This window comes from Thunnus maccoyii, chromosome 16, assembly GCF_910596095.1.
Source record: "Thunnus maccoyii chromosome 16, fThuMac1.1, whole genome shotgun sequence".
Lineage (NCBI taxonomy): Eukaryota > Metazoa > Chordata > Actinopteri > Scombriformes > Scombridae > Thunnus > Thunnus maccoyii.
The window spans coordinates 29517628-29533350 of record NC_056548.1 but is presented as its reverse complement, the minus strand read 5'-3'; the positions used below and the strand labels follow the sequence as shown (position 1 = coordinate 29533350).

General features: G+C 38.7%; 1 long non-coding RNA gene across 1 annotated transcript; it reads right to left on the bottom strand.

The window, feature by feature from the left end:
• Nucleotides 1-4100: 4100 nt before the first annotated feature.
• Nucleotides 4101-14340, bottom strand: LOC121880551. The gene is made up of 4 exons (XR_006091588.1): nt 13641-14340; nt 12503-12590; nt 12235-12350; nt 4101-5143 (listed from the first exon to the last, which is right to left on the bottom strand). It is a non-coding gene; the product is annotated as an uncharacterized LOC121880551 (long non-coding RNA).
• Nucleotides 14341-15723: the final 1383 nt, after the last annotated feature.

Sequence of the window (15723 nt, the reverse complement as noted above, 5' to 3'; positions counted from 1 at the left end):
TTATACTACCTGCCTAAAACACTAAAAGTGTGGAGAAATAATGAAATATGCCTGCAACACAATACTGATATCTGTCATTGGAGCATTTACATGATTGATATAGAATTTTTTTAATACATTGTATTACTTTGTAGTAAGTACATTGTAATACATACAATGTACTTACTGTACAAAGTAGAATCTATTATGCAGATTTACCTTCTTGACCAGATTGCCACAGATGTACTGTAAACCCTCTTTGATTTAAAGATAATTTGTAATAAAGAGCCATTTTCAGATTTTTAACATTTCCTCACCCTGTCAGAGCACAGACACAAGCCTTTCTCAAACACAGAGCTTGTTATAAAATATGCAATCACTTTTTTTGGCTGCTTGCCAGCAGGCAGCTCATCAGGGTGCATTTTTCCATTACGTTCCCATCCGTGTGTTTACACATCTGTCCCCTGGCTAGTTGTTACTCTGAGTTTCTGTTTTCTGTATGCCAGCCACAGCAACATCTTCATCTCATAGAGCAAGATTTGAACATTAGTCAGATTCTCATTCCACAACCAAGGGTTGCTTTTGATTCAGTTCTTTTAGTGATTCCCAGCCCGCTAGTCTGGACCCCCAGATGGGTTTCAAGATCCATCTGAAGGGTCACAGGATAATTTGAGGCATAAGAAAGAAAAAGGTTATTTTATTTTACACTTTTTTTAAAAAACAAAATCTTTCACTCTATATATATTTCTTTTAATCTTCACATCTTCAGGCCTCTAAAACTCTTTCAAATGAAACATTTGATGAAGGTTCATATGTACACATTGCTGTGGTATCAAAAGCCCTGTTCACACTTTGCATTAAAATGCGTCTTGGGTGATCCGATCACAAGTGGACAGCTCGAAGTGCAGGTGTGAATGCACCCAAGATGCATTGAGATCCTATCGCTCAGACCACATTCGGAGGAGGTCTGGGCTGCATATGGCCACATTCTTTTAGCAATGTGTACGCAAATGTGTCCGGGGCCACACTGAAAGACTGCCTACTCAACTGACATCCTCCGTGTAAGTGGAAGTACATATTCATTTGTGCACTGACAGCATCATATTAAAGTGCGAAATAACAATAAGAAGCCACAACAAGCAAAATAGATTCTACCTGGATTTGACCGTCGCCATCTTTGATTTTTGGAGCCAGAAGTGACCATATTTGGATGAGAGGGTGGAGCTGACCATATTGTTAGCTGCTAGCTTGGTTAGCACAGTGCATTTACAGTCTATGGTTAAATGTGATAATGCTAATGCTAATTTTCGCTGGTGAAAAACAAGCTTAAAACTGAACTGAACTGAAAACTGAAAAGCCGACTCCTTAGAGGGTCTTTTAGTACAACCAAGTGCTGAACAAGACTTTTTTAGGTGACCAAAATGTTACAGTCAAAACACACTGTGTAAGAGCGGCAGCTATACATATATTCTGTGAATCTGGGCTTACGCCATGGTTATGTTATGTAATCAGTGTATACACTAAAGCATACACTGCTTTATCATCTGTTTTACCTTAAAGCTGGAGTGCAGGACCTTTGTCTCCCCCTTCTGGTAATGAGAGTAAAGAGGGGCACTCAGCTGTGATTGCCTGAGTACAAAGACGTTACGAGAACAAGGGGAGGACATTTCTCTTTGTTTGATAATGTTAAAAGTAAAATTAGAGTTTTCTGTTGGCTTCTCAACCCATTTTAAAAATCTCAAAGATCTCAAACATTGGAGCAAATAATCTTGATAAATCAACCTCAAAATGATTAATTTCTTGCCTGAAAAGTCTCCATTTTTTGGATGTCGTAACAACATCTGTAGAGTGAAAACAGTTGTAAGTCTGGCTCATATCGTCCTATCCTAGTTGATGTGAAATGCATGCTGGGTTGACCAAATAACCAATGCTGTATTTTTTCTGGTAAGGACCATTTCTGACATTGCCATCCTGAGGCCTTCTTTAAAAAGGGACAAAAGGCCATGAAAATAACTAACTGGACAGTATTTTTGTATGTATCATTATTAATCTTTCAGCTTTATTGTGTATTGCCTCCATGTGCACATGAAGAAGAAACATTATAATTCTTACGCAAAACGCCTCCTTTTATGTTCATGTTCAAACATTGACTGCCAATATACTTATAAAGAACAGAACAACAAGCCACAAGCCTCAGTGTTCCAGAGCCATGCTCTGATAGAGATTGGCTGTTGTGTTGGCAGGTCCCACTGAAGTCATGCAGGAGATGAAAATCTCTCACTGTGTAAATGTTCAGTCTGTGATCCCAGCAAACACAAAGACTCAATCCAGTGTTATTAAAGCCACTTGTTGCTATGCACATCTGCCTGTTTACCTCTAAAAGCATCCCAAATGAAGACTAAGTGATTTTATAATACACTCTGCATGTTTACATTTGGGTTCCTGACAAGCTGTCGTAATTAGACGGCTGCAACGAGATGCAGGCAGTTTTTTGGGTGCTTGCTTCAATAAAAGAATTTCTCCATCTTCCTGTGAGACATCTCTTCTCCTTCTGGGAAGGTTTGGGGGTGCGCTCTTGTCATTTCACTAGCTCTGTGATGATAAATGAGAGAGATAATGTATATTAAGCATGTCCAGTTCCTCAAAAAGCTCTCTGTAAGTAGCCTTGCTGGATCAAGGCTACTTCTGCTCTTTATCAAAGCTATTCCCTCTGCATTGTGAGCCTTGTCAGTGAGGCCATTAAAAGCTGTCTCTGAGTCTGCCCTCTTTCTCTTTTGCTCTCTCTCACTCCATTTTTAACAATTCAGAAATTGAAGATACTGCTTTTATTCAGTAAGGGGACATATCAAAGTCTACACATATTTACCACATTTAATCATGGGAAAGAAAGTAAGGGCCAGCACAGGTCTTTTTGGGGCCCTAAACACACTTAACTTGCCTACTATTTTTTTTCATTAATTTTTAATATATATTACATGCATATATATATATATATATATATATATGTATGTAACTGTTACTTCTCAAATTTCAACAGGGATGTTTTTCACTCAGTTACAGAGCACATACAGCATACAGATCCTTCCTCCACCTTACTCAGCCTGAACAAAAATCAACAAAAGAGTAACACTGATTGTAAACATGGCCGGATAAACCTAGTAAAGATGAGATGGGGCCTATTTCCCCCCTTGTTCATACCACTCTCTGTGCAATGTGTACAATTTTTTGTACTTGAACCTGGCCTCAGGATTGCTGTGCGGTATTTTGATCGAACACAAATTAATTTAAGAATATGCAATATATAAGAACCAAAAGACAAAAATAAAAACCCAAAACAAAAAAACAAACAAACAAACAAAAAAACCAAAGGCCCTGAGACTTGGTTTTGGAACAGGAACACAATACAGGTAAGGGTGTGCCTGAATATAAATGTTATTCGGCAAAGCACAAATAGTGTTTTTTTTTGACAAATATTTGTTTCATACAAATATTTTAAAAATGTCTCTGTCCTCTCCTCTGCTCCGCTGTTATGTCTATCAGCAGGTCTCAATGAGAGGAGTCACATCCACCTGCTACATGATGCACATTTCCTAATTTGGACATTACTCCCAGAGTTGGGGGTGTTTCCCAGAGATAAAGCTGAGCTACTGACACACGCGAAGTGCTCCCAAGGGATTCTCCATAATCTGTTGTTCCCCTTCTCCTTTCCACAAAGTTAGGTTGTAAAAAACAGGCAATAAATGAAAAGTGCAAAGCAATAATTAACTTTGAAGTTCTTCCCTACACCTTCCCTATACATGGTATGCGTCTCTGTGTTAAGGGTGTATAAATAGGCAGAGGTCTGTCTGCAATGAGGCGATGAGTAAAGTTTTAGGTCAGTAGTCAGCACAGTCGTCTATGATCTGGGAGACTCAAGTTCGAGACCTGGTGTGGGGACTTCGTAAGGTAGTTAATTCATGAACACTTATTGTAACACTTTAATTTTCTAAAATTAAAAGTGCAATAAAAACAAAAATAGGATTTTTAAGCATCTCTCCACTTTTATTTGAACGCAAATGCAAATACAAGTACAAATAATTTTGCTGCCTCAACAAATACAGCTACAAATACAAATACTGGGCTCTCTGCACATCCCTAAACACAAGGCCCCAAGATCAGGTAATAAAGCAGGACCCACCTAAAGACCATTATCATGTGACTGACATAATGCTTCAGTGGTCTACATTCCCAAATCAACTCTAAATTAAATAAGCAGAAACCAGCATAAAACCAGCATGACATACAGTAAGCTTGGAACTTGTAGGGCCCATGGAATTCACCCTGGAATTCTGGGGCTCCAGGGGTTGCTAACTTTGCCTGATAAATCCAACCTTGTTCTGTCATTTCCTCTTTACTGGTGCACTACAGTCATTCATTTCCCACTTCTTTATTTCTGTGTGCACAATAGCTCTTACTTACCTGCAGGAATTTTAGTAGAATTTGCAAGTAGGAATTGCAGTATGAATTTAACACCCTCCCCTGGAAACATTTGACCAGACACCAAAATTAAAATTGTCATCTTTATATTTTATTTATTTAGTTAACTGTCTAGTTATATTTTCTGTAAATGCCCTAACATAATTATTTAGTTTACCTGAAACATTTGAAATCACCAAATTTTGTTTTAATTGCACAATAACTTATACTTCATTCTGAACAAGTCAAATAGACAATGCAGCAACTTTGTTGTTATTTGACAAACATACACATTTTCAGTACTGTTCTATATGTGCAAACCAGAATGAATGTCTATGAGAATTTATTAAATTTATACAAAATGTAGTCTGTGGCCTTTGTTAAAGGGTCAGTTCACCTAAATTACAATGAAAACACATTTTGGTTTTATTTGTCTGGGTTTTTAGAAATCAGTCTCTGAGATTTTTGCCTCCATGCCCGTACAATGGAAGAGAATAGAATTCAGTTATTTGAAAAATTCAGCAGCAGTATAGTTTTCCCGAATAGTGCCCCAGTTACTCTTGATAATGAACAGAACTCACTCTGAACTGTTGTCATAGGGACTATTTCTTTGGTAGTTCCAGTGAAAACTGTTGTTGGTGCGTTCTTTGACCTCATGATTGTAGCTTCATCAGCGTGTGTCCTCACACATCAGGGAGACTCCTCTTTTCTTGATACAGAAAAGAAAAATAAATAAATTCAAAAAACATGACACAAACATTAATCTGGTCTAGTTTTATCCCACAGGAGATCATTTCAGTCACCTACAGTGTGTTGCACACACTGTTTCAACTGCAGGCTGATAATAATAAGGTATAGGAGTGACAGCATGGTCCAGGTTTTGGCTGAAAATGCCCATGAAACAGACTCACAGGTGAAGAAATGGGAAATCTAACCAAAGAAAGGAAGATGACATGAACAATAAAGACCACCTGTCTTGTACTGTGGGCAGTTAAAGATGGAGCTTTACACACAGCTTTTCATGGACAGACAAGGTGCCAGATTTTCCAGATGTCTACTATTGCTGGCCAGATTTATTGGATGAGTTGAGTGTGAAGAGCATATGTAAAACATGTTTTTAGCCAGAGGGACTCACTGCATCACTCCTACATAGAAACACATCCAAAACAGGCCCACTTTTTCCACATGGATGATGCAGTTGTTATAATTTTGATACAATGGGAATTTAGGAGAAGATCTGCTGGTTTTGGTGTGTATTTTAGAAAAATGTAATGTTTCCAGAACAGCAGCTGGTAATGTTATTTCCTATTTGAAAATCTGTAACACAAACCAATAACCAGCCAAGTGGTGTGTGGCTGTGTATAGAAAGGGTTCATGTGATGGTGGTGAGGACATTTTTCTTTGGTAAAAAGTGAAAAGTACATTCTTGTGTATATAAAAACCTGATAGAAAAATACAATTTATTAAAACTTATTTTCATACAGCCATCTGTTCTGTTAATTATGATAACACTGTACTTCTATCAAGGGAACTGCGGATATTTTGGAATGCAACATTAATAAAAACAAACCCACAGGCTGGTCAAATTTATTTAGAGGAGAGTATAAATGCCACCTGTGAAAGTATGACAAAAACTGTCCCTTTTAAACACCCATCATGCCCTCCTGCCTCAATGTTGACCTACTGTCCTTACTGTAGATGTGTACACACAGTTTTCCTGTATTATGACAGATTATTAGCAATATCATGGTTGTGTTCACCTTCAGTTTTACCTTCAAATAAAGTGGTGGCTAAACTGTTCTCAGATCTCAGCAGTTACTTTTGTTAGTACAATGTTATCATAACTGATAGAATGGTCACCAGAGCTTTGAAATTAAAATCAAGTTGTAATTAAGTATACTTTTCCTTTAAGGAGAGAAACAAATTATGACCAACATCCAATCACAGAGCTTAAAATTCTGTTGTGTGTGCCACTAATAGTGAGCTGAAGCTAAAGATTACACTTCATAGAAACTTGATAAAACATTCAGTTTAGAGCTGAGTTACTTATGAATTAGATAACTAAGCATCTGTGGCGTAGTATTTTGTACACAACAACAAATGTGGTCTGAATTTAGTGGGAAGAATAGTTGTTGCCAAGGCAACAATAAACAATATAGAGCTCTGATTTCTAAAGTCCCATAGATGTCATTTTTAGTTGACACAGAAGCTGCAGTAGTAGTTGCTTTATCAGCACATGGAGTTTACTCAGCTGTCATGAAATTGCAGATGTTCAAATTTCCTCCTTTTTGTGCACTTTGAGGACTTCTCATTCATGTTGGCTTTAAATTGAAAGTTCATTCTAGACCTTGGATACAGCAGTTGAGAAAACATGACAAGCTCCATTTAGTAGCTGTTCTGCAGCTTTCGGTCATGTTACATGATGGGAACAGTTCAGAAAAAAAAGGAGACTTGATCTACTACTTTACAAACTTAATCTGTTGATGAAGATTGTGTGACATGATTAAAGCTCCAGAACATCTACTACAGTATATGGACCTTGTGATGCTGTTTTCAAGGTCAAGAATGAACTTTGAACCTCAGATTTAAGACTATTTATTTCTGTAAGTCAATTTACTTAATTATTCCAACTGGCCACCTCTCCATAACAACAGTGACTGAGGCTCATGGGTATTGTATTATTTAGACACATCTTCCAAACTACACGGACATAATAAAAACATGATTTCTCAGGAACAAAGTTTATGAACACATAAGCCCCCACTGTGTTTGACCATTGCCCCTTGTGTTGAAAGGGGAGACAACAATGAAGATACACAGACAACGGGATGGTATGGGGTTGTCTGCTTCAGCAACACAGAGAGCATCTTTACTCTTGCTGGTAATCACAAGAACAGGGAATTCATCTTTGATATGGGTGTAGTTTTTCAGTGCTGAATTCATTTAAATGTTCCTTGCTGTGTATGTGTGTGTGTGTGTGTGTGCTCCTTTGGAGTGGTTAAGCAGCAAGTCAGAAGTTTGCTTTGTAAAAATGTATGTATACAGTACCAGTTAAAAAATTTGGAGACACCTTCTCATTCAATGGTTTTTCTTTATTTCTATTATTTTCTACATTGTAGAACAATACTGAAGACATCAAAATAATAAAATAACACACATGGAATCATTTCATAGATAATTATGAATTATGAAATCAAAAGACTATTAATATCAATCAATAATTCAGGCACCAACTGTGGGATCTGTGAGGAGCACAGTTGATTATTAACAATAATTAATAATTATCAGAGATAATTATTAAATTATGAAAATTAATAGAATTATTAATATGAACAATTATGGGGCACCACCTGGAAACCGGGACCAATAATCAAACAAGGTAGTCTCATAAAAGAGTTCATCTAGAATATTAATATCTAAAGATAGTAACATTCATGGGTGAACAAAGAAGGATTTCGAGCTCTGACTCCTTCAATCAGCCACTTTTCACAATATGTTAAACACAATAATGACAAAAGGACTTCTCTTTAAAGATATAACAGTGTTTATTAAACTTAGCAAGATTAACAAAGTTAACAAATGCTCCGATCAATAAACCACTGTTCTAAAATCTAATTCTACCAAAGCAAAACACAACAAAGTTATGTACAAGGTGAACACATGCAGGTGAATGCATGTGTGTGTGTGTGTGTGTGTGTGTGTGTGTGTCTCAAGATGGCGACGTGACCTGACGTGATTATGTCGTGGGTCTGGGACGCGGACGTGACTATGGAAGAAAGTCACGTCACGTGAGAACCAAATGGCGGAAATACGGCGGTGTCTTGGTTAGACAATTGCAAGATGGCACCGCCTGGTGGTCGGCGTCTTGCGCTCACACAATTCCGTGAAAAGCACAAGTGTCTGATGGCGGATAAGGAAAGACAGAGCAGCGTTGTATCTAACGTTATCTGACCATCAGATGTGTAAAAAGATGTCAGTGCGCACATGTGTGTGGGTTAGTCGAAAGAGGGAGAGAAGAAGGGGGAGAGAAAGCGACCATGAGTGGGAGAGAAGTGGTTCCTTTGTCCACAGAGAGCATGCATACAGACAGCAGTCTGTAACGCATGTTGTCTAGTTTCTGATCGACAAATCAACTTACTTTCTCACTCACGATGGCACAAACACAGCAGTAGTCCCGAGCGGGACAAACACAAAACAGTCTAGCTAGGTGAACACAACTACACACTTAAAATACTCCTCAGAGTAAAGCAGAGCAGATGGACCCAGCGGTCCGTCAATCCACACAACAAACAATAGCAATAAAGCTAAAAGCTAAATGCTAAACAAAAGCACTGATGCTGAAACTAACACATGATAAAACTGCCTCTGCCCAGCCCTCTTACTTGGTCGCTTCAGAAAGCGAGCAGGGTGTAAAAGCAGGGTGTGTGAAATCCGTCTTTCATTCTGGCTCGTTCCTCGGCTCGGGTGCTGACGGTGCTGTCCTTGTGCTGTCGGCAAAGGTTTAACGGCACACTGGTCCTCAGCGGCGTGGCGGACAAAACAGCAGAGTCGACTCAGTTGAAGAAGAGCAGGGCAGAGAAGTTCCGCTTCTTCCTGAAAGAAATCCATTCCTTTCTTCTGCTATGAGAGCGCTGGTTGCAGCAGCGGTCTCTCTCAGATCCAGGCATGGTGTTCGGGTGAACACGGGCAAAATCTCGTCTCGTCCGGTGAGGGGAAAGACTTCCAGTGGCGGAAAACACGTGTGTGGGGTACCTCCTTTAGTCAAGCTGACTCACAGAGGGATAGAAGTTCCCCCCAGGTCAGTTCAACATGGAGTGCGTATTTTTCTGGGTGTCTTCCCATTTTAAAGGGGCGGTGATGTCATAGCTGTGTCATCATGATGCTCCGCTGTGCAGGAGGGTCTCTGCCAATGAGAGACTGTATGTTGACTGTTTCCTGTCAAGGTGTGAAATTTGCAAAGCATCACTGGAAATGGAGTCCAGTCTCTGAAAGTCCGGAGTCCTGGCACCTTTATCATGCAGGCCTTTCTTTGTGTGACCTTATGGCATGAGGCCCAACAGGGCTTAGGTTGGGCTCAGGCAGTCCATTACTCTCCTTCTTGGTCAAATAGCCCTCACATAGCCGGGGGGCGGGGGGTCATTGAAAAGCAACTGGTGTTGCCACTAAGTGCAAACCAGATGGGATGGGGTGTCTCTGCAGAATATTGTGACAGCCATGCTGGTTAAGAGTGTGTTGAATTCTGAATAAATTGCCAACAGTGTCTCCAGCAAAGTCCCCACACACCATCACACCTCCTCCTCCATACGTCACAGAGGGAACCACACATGTCCGTTCCTTGTGTTTCTCTTCTTCTTATTGGTCTTCCTCAGTAGTTGTTTCTTTGCAGCAATTTGACCATGAAGGCCTGATTCATGCAATCTCCTCTGAATAGCTAATGTTGAGATTTGCCTGCAACTGGAAATCTGGGAAGCATTGATGTGAGCTCTACTCTGAGGTGCCATTAATTGGGGATTTCTGAGGCTGGCAACTCTAATGAACTTCTCCTTGGGGCCCTGTTTTAACGATCTAAAGTGCACAGTCTGAAGCACATGGCGCAAGTGCATTTAGGATGTGTCCAAATCCACTTTTTGCTATTTTAACGGCAGAAAAATGGTCGATGCGCCAGGCGCATGGTTCAAAGGGGTTGTCCATAGTCTCCTAATTAATCATGGGTGTGTTTTGGGTGTAACATGCAAAATCAGAGTATCATCTCCTATTCCCTTTAAGAGCCAGGTGCGCTTGCACCGTGGCAGATTGATATTATGATGGCACATTTGCCAAGAAGAAAGAAGGAGTGCTTCTCTGCAAAGGAAACGGATCTGCTCATGCACAAAGTGAAAGCGCACCATCCATAACGAGCACACTGGCCCCTGCTGCTCCTGGACCCTCCCGTAGCCCCAGACCACAAGTTTAAGACCTTGTTCATTAATTTGTTGCAAATGTATTTTCGTTTGATTTTTGAAAAGGTTTATTTTTTTAATTACGGTTTTGGTTTCTTTAAAATCATTTTGTTCAGTCATGGAGTGACAGGTCAAATCAGCAGGGGTTTAATTGCTGAAAGTATGGAAACCTGATCACTGTACTCTCAGAAATGTTAAAGAATATTTCTTAAATATTGTTCAAAAATTAAATGATTAATTTTAATCATGTAAGGAATCATCAACACAGTTATCAGGACTTGATCAGCTCTCCAAGGTTCTGATCCTGGTGCTGGCAGCAGCTAGAAGCTGTGCAGATTTATTTCCTTCATTAGTTAAATCATTGTTTTCACCTCATTTATTTCCTCATGTGTTCCTCATGTCATCATGTATTGACGCTGCAGGAAAGTCAATCCGTGTTTGATCCGTTGTTGTCCATCTGTTTAAATACCTACATGTATTGCCACGATTTGGTCAAATAATTAGACAATTTTATCCGATTAGTTAATTCTGATAAATATTATGACTAAGCATTATGACATGTATTATTTAGAATATGTTGACGTACATAATAATAATCTTTCACATTGTAATCCTTCTATTTGTAATCCTTTGCATGTTTGTGCACTACTGCACGTCCTGTGTGTGTGCAACAAGCAGAGTGTATGCGCGTTGTGCAACCGTGTATGATAATGCGCCCTTAAAATAACAGTGACACACTGCGCCATTTACTTCAGACCAGGTTTTTGTTGGTCAATAGTGCAATCGCTCTCTGCTGCCTCAAGATAGCAATGCGCCAACAATGTGCCTGACCACACCTCATTTTAACACCAACACACCCATGGGCGCTCTGATGGGCGCAAGTGCATTTGCTATTTAAACAACATGGGCGCTGGATGTGAAAATGACAACTGCGTCGGTCTTAAACTAACAAAGTAAGTAACTTGTGTCACACTTGGCGCCGCTTTGCACTGCTTTGCGCTGCTTTGCGCCGGGCATAAGATAGGGCCCTTGGTCTTCCTTTCGTGGGGCGGTCCTCATGAGATCCAGTTTCATCACGTTTGATGGTTTCTGTGACTGCAAGAAACTTTCTGAGTTCTTGAAATTTTCTGGATTGACTGACCTTCATGTTTTAAAGTAATGATGGACTGTCATTTCTTTTTGCTTAGCACAAAAAACACAACACAAAAAACATTCCAGGTGAAGCTGTTTTCGCTTACTATGTAATTACATATGTGTTATGTAATATTTTATGTAATATCCAAACTTTTGACTGATGTATATACACACGCACATACACACTCTTTTTTTACATTTATATATATATATATATATAATATATATAATAAATTTATATTTATTTATATTTATAAAGCAACATAAAATAGTAGTGAAGTTTGAATACCACTGATCCTCAGAACAGGGCATTGTAGTACATGTTATGGATTAATTTTCATTGCCACGTCAGGTTATGTTAACTGTAATTCACTAGTTTGAACCACAAAATAAAAGTATAAAAAACAACACAAAGAATAATGACATTTGTAATAAAAATATCTTTTATTTAACAAAAACATTTTTGGACATCCTTTTCAATCTGGACAATAAAAGGATAACATAAACATGCAGCTTTTACTGTTCAAACAAACATTTTGACAGCTTATTCTGTGTTCTTCAGAGTTGATTCTGATAAAGACAGAATAATCTATCAAATCATTAGTCTGTTTGAACACTAAAAGCAGTGTTATTAAACTTATCCGATCACCTTCCAGCAGTCAAAGTGCTGCACATATAATAGCTGACAAGGGTCAGACCAAAACCACACCAAAGGTATTCAACTTACTGCTCTGGATGAAGATGCTCTCATGGCAGGAACAGCACCCATGATTCACTGGCACTGCTGTTCCTCATCTGCTCCAGAAGCAGTGTGTAGAGCAGCAGCTGCATGGAAAACTGCTTCTGTAGAAGACAGTACCATTACACATAGAGATAATTTACTATTTCATACATTTTATACAGTTGTACATGTGAAAATAGTGCTATTTAACCAAGAGTAGGACTTACAGGGTAAGTTAATATGCTACATAGGCAAACAAATGTGGATCACTTACCTAGACCTCTCCTGACTTGGTCTGCAATACTTCTGATATGGCAGGTGTGAATGTCACAGACATGGTGAATAATGCCAACCTATAGTGCCTGAGAAAAATAAAACAGCACAAATGAACGAACTTACTATTATAAATCATCTATCTATCTATCTATCTATCTATCTATCTATCTAATGTGCTCATCAGAAACTGTTCAACCTTATTCCATGCAGATTTTCATCCCAACAACAGACTAGATCAGATTATTTAATTGATTAACACACTTTCAGTCAGAGACAAGTAGCTAATCAGTGAAATCAACTTTTGTTGTCTTTGGTTGTAATGAAAACCTACGTACTCCCAGCCATCAATGGCACATGGTGAAATATTACACAGTCACTTTAGGATGAAGATAAAGGCAATACCATGCATCAATGCTACAGGACCTCTCTCATAGCTGGAGAAAAAACAGCAACATCAAGAAAATAAGTGCTACATGACACAGTCACAAACCCTTGTAATACATTATGTTACGTCCTAAGATGCTGGGAGCCTTGGCTGGCCTGGATGAACATACCAAAATAAATAACACAAAAATTCTACTTCTGACTGATAAATGTAAAATTAAAACTCTGGTAGCAATTACATGTTTTTCAACATTGAAACGGGGAAAACGTTACTTGTGTTGGACTATAAGCTAACTTTGCCCCCCAATGTGTACATGTGCTCCTAAATGACAAATTAGGAGCAAACAATGAAACCATGGAGCACTGTGAAAAATATAAATATAAATTCACAGGATGTATTAACTCAGTGATGAGCAGACTTCTCCTCAGTTTATCTTTCACAGTAACTCATTACTCTGACTTACTGTCTTTAGCACATCACCAGCGCTAAATATCTTAGTTATCAATCAATGTGTTGTCTTACTGCTGCAGAAAATGAATAAATCGTTGGGTTACTAGCACGACGTTGTTGTCTCTTATCAGACCACCAGCTCTGTGAGAGGCACAAACTGAGGCTAAAGTGTGCTAATATTTAACGTTACGTGGCGGCGTTTCTTTTCAGGGAAACTAATGTACTGCTAATAAACATTGTACATCATCTAGGTTTTGAATCATTACCAGCGGGGCAAAATAAATATACATTACACTCTTACCTGTCCAGCAGTAAATGGAAACTTTCGTTTAGCTTCTTCGTCTTTTCGTTTCTATGACGATGACAATTCACGCTCCTGTGATTTTCTAAATAAGTATGATCCTCCATTTATCAGATTTTGGTTTCAAAAACTTCTTACTACACAAAATGTTTGGTCCGTTCCTCTTCTTCGTTTTAAAACCGGTGCATTTCCGGTAGTTGCCCACTGAATCTAAAACACGTAAGGCCCTCATTGGAGCCAGTGTTAGGTTTGTCCATTCTGTGCTACTGTAGAAACATGGCAATGCAACATGGCCGCCACCGTAGAGGGGGACCCGCTCCCGTGTAGGTATAAAGGGCTTATTTCTAAGGTAACGAAAACACAACAATTATTATTTTCAGCTGATTAGACACTAATTAAGATATACTTATACGTAATCTATTCAATTTTTACCAAGTCTGTTCCTTTAGATGCTAAAGGAACAGACTTGGTAAGATGCTAAATACTACACACTGGACCTTTAAGTTATTGGTAAGTTATTGAAAGAAGCAAATTTGTACATACAAAATGGTGTTTTGTGATTTTGGAGATGACTGTGTGTTTGTACTGTGTCTGTGTTTGAGATTAGTCCATGTCCATTAAATTGACATATCCATGCTCCCCAGAGGCACACAAAAATAATTAATAAATATTATGTTTATAAATATTCCTTTGATTGTCATTTTAGAATCTCTGCACTGTAACAAATTTCCCTGTAAAATCACAGTAAACTACTGGCAGCTGTAGTACCATTTCTTTACAGTGTCACTATTGTAATTTACTTTATCAGTTAAGTGCTGTAAAATGTATTACAGTATCCTGCTGTAGAATGACTGAGGTTTACAGTTTGATACTGTAGCTAGGCCTGCAGTAATAGTATTTTTACAGTGTTGCTATTATAATCTACATGAACAGTTTCCTACTGTAAATGTTACAGTAAACAACTGAAAAGTAATCTTTTTATTCATATCAATAAACAACAACTATAAATTGCAGACATGCCCTTTCAAAGGGGGTCAATGTAAATCTGTTAATTATAAGATCCTGAGCTGCCAGCAAAACTTAGTAATGAGTCTAAACAACAGCTGCTTTACAAACTACTGTTTCAAATATAAAGGCTTTCTCTCTCTCAACCTAACCGGTCAAAGCAGATGGCCGCCCACCAAGAGCCAGGTTCTGCTTGAGGTTTCTACCCGTTAAAGGGGAGTTTTTCCTTACCGCTGTCGCCAAGTGCTTGCTCATGGGGGCATTGTTGGGTCTCTGTAAATTAAAGAGTATGGTCTCGACCTGCTCTATGTGAAAAGTGCCTTGAGATGACTTTTGTTGTGATATGGTGCTATATAAATAAAAATTGATTGATTGATTGTTTGAAATAAACAGATTGCAGAATACACAATTTGTAATGCCTTCAAATGTCCTCTGTTATAATTGGCAGACCGTTGGCTTCCAGGTTTCCAGGCTCACAGCTCACTGAGTGAGACAGAAACAAGAATGAAAGTCGAGCACAGAGTGAGAGAAAGAGAAATGAAACACTTGAATGGAAGAGAGAAACATTTTGAACAAGGACACCTAACTTACCTTTAAGGAGTGACGTCAAGTTCTTCAGAACAGTGGTGACAAGCATTCTCTGTGAGCTTGCCTGTCTTCTTAGGCAGCACTTTACCCGACTGGCTTCTGTTCCCCTCTCAGGGTGAATCACAATGAAGTACCTGAAAACAACATGTAACAAATAACCTATTATGTCCCAGGTTTTAGTACAGTTTGGCAACAAACTACAGTAATATTTGCAGCAACCTGGCTACAGCACTCATATTTCCATCATCTGAGTGTCACCTCCATTCCAGTTCTAATGCCATGAACAAAATTGTGCTTATATTGGAAGTAGTGCTGTCAAAATTAATGTGTTAATTTTTGAATTAATTTGAAATGTTAAACGCACTTAAAAAAAAATAGCACGATTAATGCATTACTGTCTTTCAGAGGCTTGTAGAGGCTCAGTTTTAAAGCTAGAGTAAAGATACTGATATCATATGAAAGAAGATGACCTAAGGCATCCACTGGAATG